Consider the following 14286-nt stretch of genomic DNA (forward strand, 5'->3'; position numbering starts at 1 on the left):
CTCCCTCTCTCCCTCTCTCTCTCTCTCTCTCTCTCTCTCCCCTCTCCCCCCCACACCCGGCAATAAGCATGGCTACTTTAAGATGTAATTTTTTTTCTCTGAGTCCCTAATTTAACCTGCCTCAAAAGGACAAAATTACAAGAATTCACTTTTTGATTATAGAATCTGAAAACACATCATTCCACAAAGTAGAATAGGTGTTCCAAGAAGCCAACTAGAAGGAGGATATCTTTCTAGACAGATTGAAAAAAGCAGAAATAAAAGATAAAAACAGTGGGTTTCAAAGTCACTGTCCTTGTGAAGTGGGGGCAGGGAAATAAATAGGAAAATAATTGACTGGTCAACACCAGGTTGCTTAGGTTAATTTTATTTGTATAAAGATTAAGGCAGGGAGAACTTCATTATGACAATTAAGCTAGTTTATTTGGGAAATTTGGCTGTCTCTTCCTCCAGGCCCCTTGGAAGTTCAGATAGTTTAGTTTCAGCATGGGTGACTCCATTTTGATTTTTACTTTGGTCTGTTAGGGCCCAGTGCAAGAGCCTAGTCCCAGACCATGGCCTCCTGCAATTTTCATTTCACAACTGCAACTTCTGTTTTCAGACTGCTAGATTATCCTCCAATTAATTGGTACCTGGAACCTGCACCACCATTGCAGTGACATCATTTCGGATATTTTGTGAGGAAAACAGTCTTTTCTATCAAAGTGTGTTGCCATCTTAGCTGCTTGCAGTTCTGGGTTCTTGTTCACTGAGCTCTGTTTTGGCCCTGAAGTTACTACCTGTTAGGAAAAATGCCACTTACAAAGAAAGCTCACAAGAAAAGTCTCACGACAATAGAGCAAAGTTTAATGGCAGGCCCAAACTGCCAGGCTGGTCTGGGAAAAGATGGCGCAGCAACGAATCTGGGCCAGGTGTAACTTTTATAGAGGGGGAGGGTAAGGAAGTTAGCACTGCACAGTAGTCTCTGTTAGGGGTGGGGCTGTTTTAGAGCTCGGGATTTTCTGTTCAAGGGCAAGGCTGTCCTTGAAAGTTTCTCAAGTGAGGTCTGAGGATAAAATGGCCACTGATTTATAAATGGCGACATTATTGTTCTATCACTACCTACCCCACCCCCAAGTTCCAAATGTAGCATTAGCCAATCTTGAGCAGATTGTCCCCCAAACTCGACCAATCCAAGTAAAGGGGGCAAGGGTCCCACTGCATTAGAAATAAAAATGAGGACCTATGGTCTCCTCCTCGTGCTTGCCATGCCTGGGCACACCATTCTATCAAAGTAAATTTTGCCTTGCCAAGACAATTCTCCATTTCTGTGCCTTCAAGTGTGACTCTGGTGGTCTTCAGGGGTCTTATTTCTAACATGTATCAAGCTTAAAGATACACTATGTAAGGTACTGCCAAATAAAGACCATGCCACGAATGGAAAAGAAAGATTTATTGGAACCAGACCACAGAGCTCTCACTCTTTTGGGTTCAGAGTGAAGTGGCTTGGCTGAATTGGGTAGTGGGCTTTATAGGAGGGGCCAAGCCATGGGAGAGGGAGAGAGTCTCTGGTCTCTGATTATCTGCAATCACCAGATGGAACAGGTCGACATGCCTGGCTAGTTGAGTAACTGAAAGTTCCTGAGGTGTTTTTCAAGCAGAGAAACATGCAGGGAAACAAGCAGGAGAGAAACAAGCAGTCATAAATCAGGGGGTCTGGTTTCAGTGCTAGCCTCGGGACCTTCCGCCTGCCCCAAGAATACCAGGGACCTAACACACTAGAAATTTAAAAAACGGTGTGCCGTTGGCTCATACCTATAATTCTACCTACTCAGGAGGTAGAGATTAGGAGGATTACTGTTCAAAAGCAGCCCCAGGCATAGTGCATGAGGACCTATCTTGAAAAAACCCATCACACAGAAAAAAAGCCTTGTGGAATGGCTCAAGTGGTAAAAGCACCTGCCTACCAAGCATGAGGCCTTGAGTTCAAACCGCCAGTACTGTTAGAATGAAAAGCATAGTGAGACAAATGGGAGACACAGATGCTAGAGTGAAAGAGGCATGGAGAGATGGGCGAGCAGAAGGCTGAGTCAGCACAAGCTTTATTCTGGAGAATGAACCTGAGGAGTGGTCTCCAGTAGACCCTCACTGGGCAGGAAAATTCTCAATTGGCTCTGACCTTCTCAAGGTAATGGTTTATGGGTAGTGTTTGTCCAAGTGGAGAGAAAGACAAAAAAACAAAGATACATTATATTTAGTGGGGTTCAGGCAGGATCCCACTCCCGCCCCACCTCCCCATTCTCCATTTTCCATTTTCAGAGGCACTCTTCCCCACACTTTGGATAAAATCTTGAGCAGGTCTTACACTTTTCAGGTAATGCTCAAGTAGGAAAAAATCTATTCCTTTGTCATTACCCAGAATGCTGTTTCTCATTTGCTGTAGATATGACCATAAAAAATTTCCCCACTAAGCATTCTATATGCTACTTTGTTAGCAATTGTTGGGTCTGGAGACCTAAGGCAGATGAGTGAGTGTCCCATCCCCCATGGAGGGCACTGTCATTCCTGCATCCCGAGGAGATGGAGGCCTGCATTCCTGCATCCTAAAGGAGAGACACAGATCTGCCACAGGGCTGATGAGCAAAATGCTCTCAAGATTGTTTCCCCTCCCCCAATACAGGTGCAAACCAAACCAGTTCACCTGAGAAAGCCCACGAATCCATGGCCATGAGAAAAACCTGCCTAACCCAGAGTTAGAACGTCCACAAAAACCCCAACCTTCACTGTGCAGCGAGCCACCGGCTTCCAGGCTCTGCAGCAATTCTCTAGCTGTAGCCTTTCCTTTCTCCCTAATAAATCCTACTTTACTAACAACAGGTGTTGGCAAGGATGCGGGGAAAAAGGAACCCTCTTACACTGCTGGTGGAAATGCAAACTAGTACAACCACTCTGGAAAAAAATCTGGAGGATTCTTAAAAATCTAAACATATCTACCATATGATCCAGCAATACCACTCTTGGGGATATACCCAAAAGAATGTGACACAGGTTACACCAGAGGCACTTGCACACCGTTTATTGCAGCACTATTCACAATAGCCAAGTTATGGAAACAGCCAAGATGCCTCACTATTGACGAATGGATTAAGAAAATGTGGTATTTATACACAATGGAATTTTATGCAGCCATGAAGAAGAATGAAATCTTGTCATTTGCAAGTAAATGGATGGAACTGGAGAACATCATTCTGAGTGAGGTTAGCCTGGCCCAAAAGACCAAAAATTGTATGTTCTCCCTCATATGTGAACATTAAGTCAAGGGCAAACACAACAAGGGGATTGGACTTTGATCGCATGATAAAGCAAGAGCACACAAGGAAGGTATGAGGATAGGTAATGTCTGCAATAATGGCACCGATAGGTTTCAGTTCTTACTGCACCCTTAAGCTTCCGTTTCCCAAGGTCACGGTCCTGCCTCCCAGGGTCACAGTCCAGCCTCAAGTCTAGCTTGAACCCTCCTTCTGCCCCAACCTCCAATCAGCATGAACCATAAGATCCTAACCAATCAGATCATACTGAGTCCCACTGAGGGGTATTTAAGCCCCTGCCCCTCTCTCCCTCTCTCTCTCTCTTGGCTCTCTCTGTTCTCTCCCTCTCCCACCCAGCAATAAAGAATCTCTTGGCCAGATCACTCCTCTCCATGTGGTCACTTTGGGGCCTATATTTCCTTACAGGTAAGACACCCAAAAAACTAGATAGCAGTTGTTGCCCTCAATGCAGAGAAACTAATGCAGATACTTTAAAGTGACAGAGGCCAACAGGAGAAGGAGAGCAGGAACTAGAGAAAAGGTTAGTTTGAGAAGAATTAATTTAGAAGGTAACACATGTGTACAGGAAAGCAATGCGAGTCAACTCCCTATATAGCTATCCTTATCTCAACTAGCAATAACCCTTCCTATTATTGCTTATACTCTCTCTTCACCAAAATTAGAGATAAGGGCAAAATAGTTTCTGCCTGGTGGGGGGGGGGCACGGAGGGGGGTAAAGGAGGAGGCGGGGGTAAGGGGAGAAATGACCCAAACATTGTATGCACATATGAATAAAAGAAAAAAAAAATCCTACTTTATATCCCGGCTTTGGCTCATCATTCAGCTGCCTCATGAGCCAGTTCTCTGGCCTATGAAGGCAAGGACCCTTGACATTGGCACGTAACACAATCAACCCATTGGGAACTATATCTATGGCCCAGTAGAAATAACTGTGCAAGTCACAGAACTTTCCTAAGGGCTACTTCATTGCTAATGGATTTTTTTAACCAATACCTTGTAACATTGCAACATTTGTATGTAATTGTATGCAGTGGGCTCTTTCTTGGTTACTGTGTGATCATCTCTTATGTTTTTGTTATGTAATAAAAGTCTAGTCCTCATGTGGCAGGAAGGCAGGGAGGGGGAAGGGAGATGAGAAACAATGAGGGAGATAATGAGAGATAATCAGTGCAACAGTGAAACAAAAACCCACCAGATTTGAGGAATGTCACATAGCACCTGAGGTGAGACCAGAGAAGGGTCACCTTGCCCCAGAGGTTAAAATGGCCAATGACATAGTATGTGACCATATATGGGACAAGCTGCACCCCCCATTTCTGTAACCTGTTCTAAATGGTATATAAGGAAAGCCCCCTTGGTTCTCAGGGCTCAGCCTTTGGATGTAAATCCACTAAGTCACTGCCAGCCTGCTTAATAAACTTGCTTTGGTGCCCCTTCTCTTTGGTCTGAGCCATCCTACAACACTCAGGCTGGTAATACACCTCTATAATCTCAACACTCAGGAGGTAGAGGCAGGAGAATCATGAGTCTAGGGCCAGTCTGGAATACACAGGAAGACCCACAGTCTGGACTATGTTAGAGGTCCGTGTTTGAGAGGATGGTCTTCTTCCAGCACACCTCTGTGTTGCTGGTGGGGTCTGTGATCAAAAGACTGCCAAATTCTTTGTGTCCTGCAGGAACATGGCAGGACATGTAGGTGTAAAGGGAATTTATTAAAAGTTAGGGAAGAGAAATACAAAGGGGAGCAGGGTGGAGTACAGGTGGCATCTGGAGGCTGAGGGAGCAAGATTCTCTTTTTTAGGTACTTTAAAAACTTATCCCGATCTATGGGAAGGGCAGAACCGGGTGATTCCCATCCAATAATCAGTGAGTGGGGAGGTTCCTGGGCCAGGTGAAGGCAATCCCTGAGCCAGAGTGTGGTCAATCTGAAATGCAGTATTAAGTTTCTATGACTCCTGAACTTTCCCTAATTTTAGCCTGCCTCATGAGGACCAGGTATGGGCATCACTGGAGCTTGTTAGAAATGCAGGACCTCAGCCTGCACCCCAGACCTACAGATTCTGACTCTGCTTTTGACAAGGACCCCAGACAAATTCATATGCATGCGACAGCCCCAGGAGCCTGGCTGTAATCAACTGTCCACACTTAGTCAAACTCATCATCCTAAAATACTGCTTTGATCATGTCACTACAATTTTGAATGGCTCCGCATTGCTTTAGGAAGGTGTCAAAGTTTATGGCCTCAGTAAGATGGACACACTCTACTGCAATATCCTACACGCGGGTCCTGTTCCACCTGAGCTGGACTGCTGCATTATTCTCAATATGCTGACCACATTCAGAACCTCACTGCATTTGCCTGCCTGGAATGTTCCTTCCCACTTCCCTATGTGTCTGCACTTCAAGAACCCAGCTCAGTTTCTTCATCTGAGGCTACTGTGACCACCCTATGCACACTGCTATTTCATTCTCTGAGTAACTAGCTGTCCCAGCGTCATTAAAAAAAAAAAAAAAATGTAGCTTCTCCCCACTCACAAGTGCCTATTACAGTACAGTGCATATGCTAGATTTTTATTCATTTGTTGCACACTTACTTATGTTTTAATTGTTCTTAATTCAGAAGAAACTTCTTAATTTATGACTCTAATTTCTCTGACCTTGTGGGAGTTAGGGCCAAACAGGAAGAAAGTAGAAGCAATGGTTCATGCACTCCTATTTATTCTCATCACATCCCATATGGGCAGAGTCACTTCAGTCACATTTTACTACTCATCAATAACCAGGGATGTTTTATATAAGTTAATGTTTTCTGTATGTGAAGGTTCTAGTCTCTGTCTTACTACATTTGTTCTGCTACAACAAAACACCACAGCCTGGATAATTTATAAACAATAGAAATTTATTTCTCATAGTTCTTAAGGCTGAGAAGTCCAAGATCAAAATACTGGCTCTCAGCCTGCTTGCTGGGTCCTCATGTGGTGGAAGAGGCAGAAAAGGCCAAAGGGAATGCATACTGTGTCCTCATGAGGAGAAAACATGAGGCCTTTGTCTTTCTGAGCCTGGCTTACATGGTGTCCTCCAATTGCATCCATTTACCTTCAAGCCACATCTTTATTCCTTATGGATGAGTAAAACCCCATTGTGTATATGTACCACATTTTCTTGATCCATTCATCAATTGTAGGCACCTGGGTTATTTCCATAGCTTGGCTATTGTGAATAGTGCTGTGATGAAGATCAGTGTACAGGTGTCTGTATTGTATCCTGACTTATATTCTTTTTCCACAAGATAAACATATACACAAAAACAAAAATGATTATGTGCAAACTAATATGTGGAACGTGTTTGTAACAGTGGAACTATTGTGTGAAACTTGGGGAAAGAGGGAAAGGAAAAGAGAGTGATAGAGCATCAGTAATATTGTTAAACATGGAGTCTTTGCTCCCATTTCCTGTGTGGGGAAGAGGAAATGTCTCTCTCTCTTTTTCTCTCTCCCCCCACTTGTCTATACTTTATCCTATTATGCTAAAATAAATCCTTGCTAAAACTTTCAAAAAGGAAAAAAAAAAGCATAAAACATAACATCTGTGAAGGTAGAGGATGTAAGGATATGTATTGATAGCTGTTGAAAAATGGGGGGTGGGAGGTAAAGGGGTAAAGGATGTAATGGAAGGGGTTGAACAGATCAAAGTAAAATATACCCATAGTGGGGTATATTGAGAAACCACTTTGAACATCAAGTTAAATATTAATACGGAAAGACAGGACTGTAAAATAGGTTCAGTGTGTGTGTGCAGGGAGGTATACTAGTGGGAGGGGGGAGGGTATATGAAGGAGATTAAGTTGAGGGAATATGGTTGATGGACTTCATATACTTACATGAGATAGAACAAAGAAACCTTATTTTAAGTGGGGCAAGGAGGGGGTTGGGGGGAGAGACAATGGGGGTGATCTAACTAATGTACAATATAAGCCTAATCTGAATTGTCACCATGATCCCCCCCCTTGTATAACAAATATATTCAAATAAAAATTTATAATAAAAAAAAGAAGAGCAAAAAAGAGTAAGCCCACTCCTTCAAGCCCTTTACAAGGTCCCCATCTCCCTCAGGACTTAATCACCTCCTGAGGCCTCACCTCCTAATACAGTCACATTGGCTGTTATGTTTTCAATATGTGAATTTTGGGGGAAACTTTCAAATCGTAGCAATTTTTCTCTCTCTCCTGTTTTTGTTTTTGAGACAGGATCCTGCTATGTAACCACAGGGTGGTCTGGAACTCATACAACCATCTCTTCAAAAATATTTCTTACTGTCACTAGTGGCTCACGCCTGAAATCCTAGCTACTTAGGAGACAGAGATCAAGAGGATCAATGTTTAAAGCCAGCCCCAGGCAAATAGCTCTCAAGACCCTGTCTTGAAACTACCCAACAATAAAAGATAGGGCTGGCGGAATGACTCAAGTGGTAGAAGGACCTCCCTAGCAAGTATGAGGCCCTAAGTTCAAAACCACAGTACCACAAAACAAACAAACAAACAAAAGCCAGTTTCTCAGAGGTGGTGGGGTTAAGAGAACATAACAAAAGGGGGACTTGTTCAAAGTACCCCGTATGCATCTATGGAAGTGTCCCCATGAAACCCCTTGTACTATTAGTGTAGCTAATAAAAATCTTTCTAAAATGTTGCAATTGATGGTATACCTAATACACAGACACAGTTTAGGAGTCAATTGCTACTTATGAAAATAATATTCCTCCACATCCCCAACTTACACAACTGTTACTTTAGGTAATTACTCATTAACTGAACTATGGCCTGTGGTCCAAATGTTTTTCACAAACTGCTTTTTTGTTGTTTATTTGTTTTGAGACAGGGTCTTGCTGTATATTACAGGCTGGTGTCAAACTTGCTACCCTCTTGCCTCAGCCTCTTGAGTACTCAATTGTAGCTGTGTATCATCATGCCTAGCTCACAAACTCATTTTGTAAATAAAATTATGTTGTAATTCAGCTAAGGCATTCGAGTATTTTCTATTTGACATTTTTTATTTTGGCAGCACTGGGGTTTGAACTCAGGGCCTCACACTTGCTAGCACTTGAGTCACTCTGCAGCCCTTGGGTGTTTTCTGTGGCTGCTTTTATACCACAGTAGCAGAGAAGATTAGTTGTAGGAGAATCTGTGTGATCCACAAAGCCTAGAATATTTACCTCTGACCCTTTACAGGAAGTTTACTGATAATAAACTGAAATAGTCTTGAAGTTCTTATTTCGTTTTTAATTTTTAGACACATGGACATTTTTCTGAATAGCATTTATGATAGCAAATTTTAATTTGTTAAGGTGAACTTGACTTTTCAGGAATGCCAAGAGTCATTGAGTTAAAGAATGGTCAATAAGTTGCATGATCACATGTTCTGATCTCGTTTTGTTAAGAATAAAATGTGTATGTAACATAACCGCCCTGGTTTTATTAGGAGGTTCATAAACAGTCCATTGCACACCGAAGTGGAATTCCCAGAAATGCTGAAGCAATGGTAGATTGTTGAAATAAACATAACTTATTGCCCATTCTACCTTCTTTTAAAATTGATCCTGAACAAAAATGTCTACATGAGTCCAAACAACTGGACAAAAGGTGGACATTGTTAGAATCACAAAGTAAAAAAGAAGTTGTTTGATGGAGCCTTGTATCTCACAACCAGGTTGCATTGGAGTTAAACACACGATCCTAAATTTAGCTAAACCATCTGAGCAACTTTTAATAAACAGTGAGAACAGACTGTTCTGTGCAGACAGTCACATTTTAAGTACTCAGACAACATAAATACTTTAGCCATTGTTGCACCAGTGAGCAAAGTGAAAAATAAAAGACTGACCCCTAGAGAAATGACCACCATCTTGTGGGTGGAATTACTGAGCTGGCTTCTTCCCATCATTGTCTGTTCTGAAAAACTTCCAAACTTACGGGACAGTTGCAAGCGTAATCCAACTCACCTTCTGTTCATCCTGACTCACTAGTTTTGAACATCTTGTCACATTTACTCCTCCCCCTTCCCTTCCTCCCTCTGTTCTTTTCTTCTTTTTCTTTTGCTGAGTCATTTGAGAATGAGTTACAGACATCATGACATCTTACCTCTGACTGTTCAGGACGTGCTACCCTGAAATATGCTGCCTTGACAGCTTAATATTTTAAGCTAAAGAAATTTGAGCAGTGGCATGTGCTAGAAGGACTCTCTGGCCTGCCCTTGAAGCAGAACATAAGATCCTCATGTGAGAGATCCTTCCTTAAACCCAGGGGAAAGGCCATCCTTATCCGTGAAGATGGAGGGGCACCCTCCAAGAGGAATCCGAACGACAGCCTTGCTAAGCTCCCCTGACACACAACAATGACAACTCTTTCTTATATGCCTTTTGCCCTGTCATATTTTTCCACAAGTTCCTACTCTTCATCATATGTATGTGATAAAGAATAAAAACTCAGGCTCATCTGTTTCCTCAGTTCTTTTCCTTATGAAAAGTTCTGTGTCATACAAAATTTATATTGAATAAATTTGTATGCTTTTTTTCTTGTTCATCTATCTTTTGTTTCAAAGAACCAGCTTAGATCAAAAAGGATTGAAGACAAAACATATTTTTCTCCTCTGTACCCTTTCCATTACAGAACACAACCTAATCTGCGGCCATTTCAGAGTTTTTATCCATTTCTAAGACTGCTTTATCGTCACTGCTATTTTTGTTATTGATGTTTTCATTTTACATTTTGTGGAATATGATTATGAACATGTATTTTGTTATTCTAGAGTTCCTAGGAGTAGAATTGCTGGATTATGTGGAAAGTGTATGTCTTAAATTTATAAGAAATTGACACTCTGTTTTCCAGAGCGATTGTATTGGTTTTCATTTGCACAATCAATGAGAATTTTAGTTACTCTATCCTTACAAACTAGAATTTGGCAGTCATTTGCATTTTGACCATTCTAGATTGTATGTAGTGGTATTGCATTGTGATTGAGTTCCCATTTGTCTAAGGACTAAAGATGTTGAGTATCCTTTCATAAGCTTAATGAATTTATACTTTGTATCTATGCATCACTTTTTTTTGGCACAACCTATATTCAAATGTTTTGCCTAATTTGGGGGGGAATAAACTTTTTTTTTTAAGATAGGGTCTTGCTAAATAGACCAGGCTGGCCTCAGACTTGTAATCCTTATGCCTCAGCCTCCTGAGTAGATGGAATTACAGGTGTGCCCAACCATTCCAGGCTTGAATAAACTTGTTATTTAAGGACAGCTTTGTGGGTGGGGAGATGTAACTCAGTAGCAGAACAGTTGTGTAGCATGCACAGGGCCCTGGATTTGATCCTCAGCACTGCAAAAATAACACAATAAAGAAATCTAATTTTTCAGGGAGCTTGTGGCTCATGCCTGTAATCCCAGCTACTCAGGAAACAGACATCAGGAGGATCATGGTTCGAAGGCCAGACCTGAGCAAATAGTTCTTGAGACACTGTGTCAAAAAAACCCACCACAAAAAAAGGGCTGGTGAAGTGACTCAAGAGGTAGAGCACCTGCCTAGCAAGCATGAGGTCCTGAATTCAAACCTAAGTGCCATCAAAAAAAAAAATAATAATAACTTGGGATGCATAAGAATAGCAAATTTGAGGCCAGCCTGAGCTATATAGCAAGACCCTGTCTAAAAAAAGAAAGTTCATGGCTGGAGGTATGGCTCAGTGGTAGAGTGCTTGCCTCACATATGCAAAGCCCTAGATTTGGTCCCCAGCACAGGGGTGGGGGGAGCAGGAGGGACAGTTTACAGGAAAAAATTTCAAAGATAGTTCAGAGTTCCCATGTATTCTTCACATAGTCCCCCATCATTAACATTCACATTCTTGGGGCTCGGAACATGATCCACAAAATAATAGCATTTTGAAAATTGAGAAAACAGCAGAAGCAGGCAGAGCACTCTGACCTTCTCTTGGGCCTTTCTTCCCTAAGTAGGCCAAAGAAACTAGAATTGCTGTCTCCATTTTTCCATCCTGAAACAGGCCATAAAAAACTAAGAAGTCACTCTCTGATCTTCATCCTCCTCTGCCCTGAAACCCTCATGTGATGGGCATTCTGCCCTCCTCATAGAGGGACCTAGTCCTGCACACGTGATTTTCCCTTTTCCCCTTTCCTTCTTCTTTCTTCCTTCTTCCTCCTCCTTTCTTCTTCTTCCTCCTCCTTCCTTCTTCTTCCTTCTTCTTCCTCCTCCTTCCTTCTTCTTCCTTCTTCTTCCTCCTTCCTTCTTCTTTCTTCTCTCTCTCTTTCTCTCTCTCTCTCTCTCTCTCTCTCTCTCTCTCTCTCTCTCTCTCTCCCCCTTCCTTCCTTCCTTCCTTTTTTTTTCTTCCTTTCCTTTCTCTTTGAGACAGAGTCTTGCTATGTAACCCACATTGATCTGGAATTCGTGATCCTCCTACCCCAGTCTTCTATACGCTGGAAATCCAGGCATGCCCTACCATATCCACCTTAACAAATGGGGTTTTACACTGTCTCCAGGTAGTATCAGAATTGAATTGAACTAGAGGGCACACAGCTGTTGTCTACTGCAGAACTGGTTGATTGTTGGTGAGGAGAGATTTCCACACACTTCTTGGTGACCCGAGGTCACAGAAATCTACTGTTTTGATTGCTGAGTAACAGTGTAAGAGAAAGTGTTTCTCCTATATCCACATAATTATCTATGAATTTCTTTTTAGGGTATTATGAGGAAGACGATGAAAATTATTTGCTATATAACAGGTACTTAGAAACTGTTTTTGCTAAAAACCACTGATTCTCCACATTCCTGCAAATGTCCAAAGAGTAACTAAAAGCAGGAAGAAAGCATGGCATTTCTGTCTCCATTTTCCATCTGTCTTTGCTCTGAGACATTCTTTCCTGCAGTCCCCTGCAACCACCTTGGAATCTGGGAAGGACAGGACTGATAGATAACATCTTATTTAAGGAGTCAACCTCCTCCCCACCCCAGACAGGTACTAATGACTTTTTAAAATTTTTTCTACAGAATTTATTATTACTTTATCACTATCAAATAAAGTATTAATTTTCATAATTCGCTTCTGTTCATGTTTTCTTGGCCAATTTTTCATTTTCCTTCCAAAATGTTGCATGTCACATTTGAGGTAAAGAAGTATTTTTAAACACCATAACTAATGAACTTGGGACATTCATCTTCAGCTACCTAGCCCTAGTAGATTTTTTTTTTCCAATCATCTTCTATGACAAATTTTTGAAGCAGTCTTCAACATCTTCAAAACACACAGGCTTTGTTGTGCCTCAGAGCCCAGTTGTGAGGAACCTGCTGACATGGTTGGCACTGCACTGCATACCTTCCACCCTCTGCAACTGTGCAGAAGAGCAACAAGACCCTCATGGAGACAAAGGCCCCACCCGACCCATCCTGAGATGATGAATGGACACCTGGACAACACCTTTGGCCAGGACCGTTTAATTACACATACCTGACCCCCCTCCCCATTTTCCTCTATTTACACTTAAAGTTCCTGTCTGTACCCCAGAAGATGGGCTGAAATGCTGACTTTGTCTCTTCCAGCATGAGTCACAAACCTTTCTCTGCCCTTCACCACACTACTCATCTCTTTATCTGGCATGTTGAGGTGAGTGGCTAGACCTGACATGTTGGCACCCCTGCAGTTCAGCTTCTGCATAACTACAGTTACAGAACCACTGTTGAAGACCAGGCTACAGGCAGTGGGGAACCCCTGAAAGGGTCAAAGGAAGGGGATGGCACCATCAAATCTGCATTTGTGGAGACCAGCTGGATGGCTATTGCCCTAACCCAGGAGAGAAATGATGGCGGCCTGAAATGAGGTATTAGTGGTAAAGACAGAAAGAACATAATGACTGCTTTTGTCTCTGGAGTCTCTAAAGAGTTAGCTTTACTTTCCCCAGAAATAGTTGCAGTCAAGATGAAAAGAATGGTGAAATTTCAGGCATCTAGAAAGATAATAGGGAAAAATTTTATGTCTTAACCAGACTCTGGTTAAGACATTTGAATCCTCACTCTGACATTTAATGAGCCTTGGGAAAGCCTCTGCTTTTGTTTCTTATTTTTGTTTTGTGGAGCTGGGGATCAAATCTGGGGCCTTGCACGTGCTAGGCAAGGGCCCTACCACTGAGCTACACCCCCAACACAATATGATCATATTTGGTCCCTTTTGTGGTCAATTTTAGACAATGCTAAGATTGAAATGGTTGGCCATAATTTGTGACCATAGAAGAAAATGAAATTTATTTCTTGCCAAGCTTTAATGCAATGGCAGATGTTTCCCCTTTAAATTTGTGATCGTCCTTTTGGTATCATGTATAAGTACCTTCCAAGATTTAAGAGTGAGAAAATAGGATTGCTTTCTGAGGCTAAGCCACAGGGTAAGAGCAGAAAAACATAAGATTTCCTGAAAGAGATAGCTGACTGTTAGGACAAAATGTCAGTAATCTGATTGAAAATACATTAATGTATCTAAAGATATCAGGCAAAAAATAAATGATAAGCCTTCAATCTTAGATAAAGAAACATATAGACAAAACTGGCTGAACCCATCCAAGCTCAAAGTAAGAGAAAGGAAGTATTAACATCAGCCTGTATATTTCAGGTTCTGATGGAGATGGATGCAGGGCTGACAGTAATGGATTTTTTAGGACTTTGATTCATCAGTCAACTGAGATTGATGCTGTGGCAGGTATTGTTAGTATTCCCTATCACCTCTTCTTTTTCCTTTGATCTAGGAGCTATTACTTTTCACTGGATTTAAAATAACTCAGAAAAATGTCTGTACTTCCCAACTTCCTTTGGGGCTACCCATGGCCACAGGCAAAGCTCTGATCTACATGATGTAAGCAAACTAGATGTGTACAACTTCCTGTAAGTCTCTGTCTAAGAAAAGGACATGCTTTCCTTCACCTCTCTCTTCTTCCG

At 41.9% G+C, this 14286-nt stretch overlaps 1 pseudogene; it reads left to right on the forward strand.

Annotated features, from left to right (window-relative positions):
* Window positions 1-2384: 2384 nt before the first annotated feature.
* LOC141415283 (small nucleolar RNA SNORA32) lies at window positions 2385-2488 on the forward strand (annotated as a pseudogene).
* Window positions 2489-14286: the final 11798 nt, after the last annotated feature.

The sequence above is a fragment of the Castor canadensis genome, chromosome 12, assembly GCF_047511655.1.
Source record: "Castor canadensis chromosome 12, mCasCan1.hap1v2, whole genome shotgun sequence".
NCBI classification, from domain to species: domain Eukaryota; kingdom Metazoa; phylum Chordata; class Mammalia; order Rodentia; family Castoridae; genus Castor; species Castor canadensis.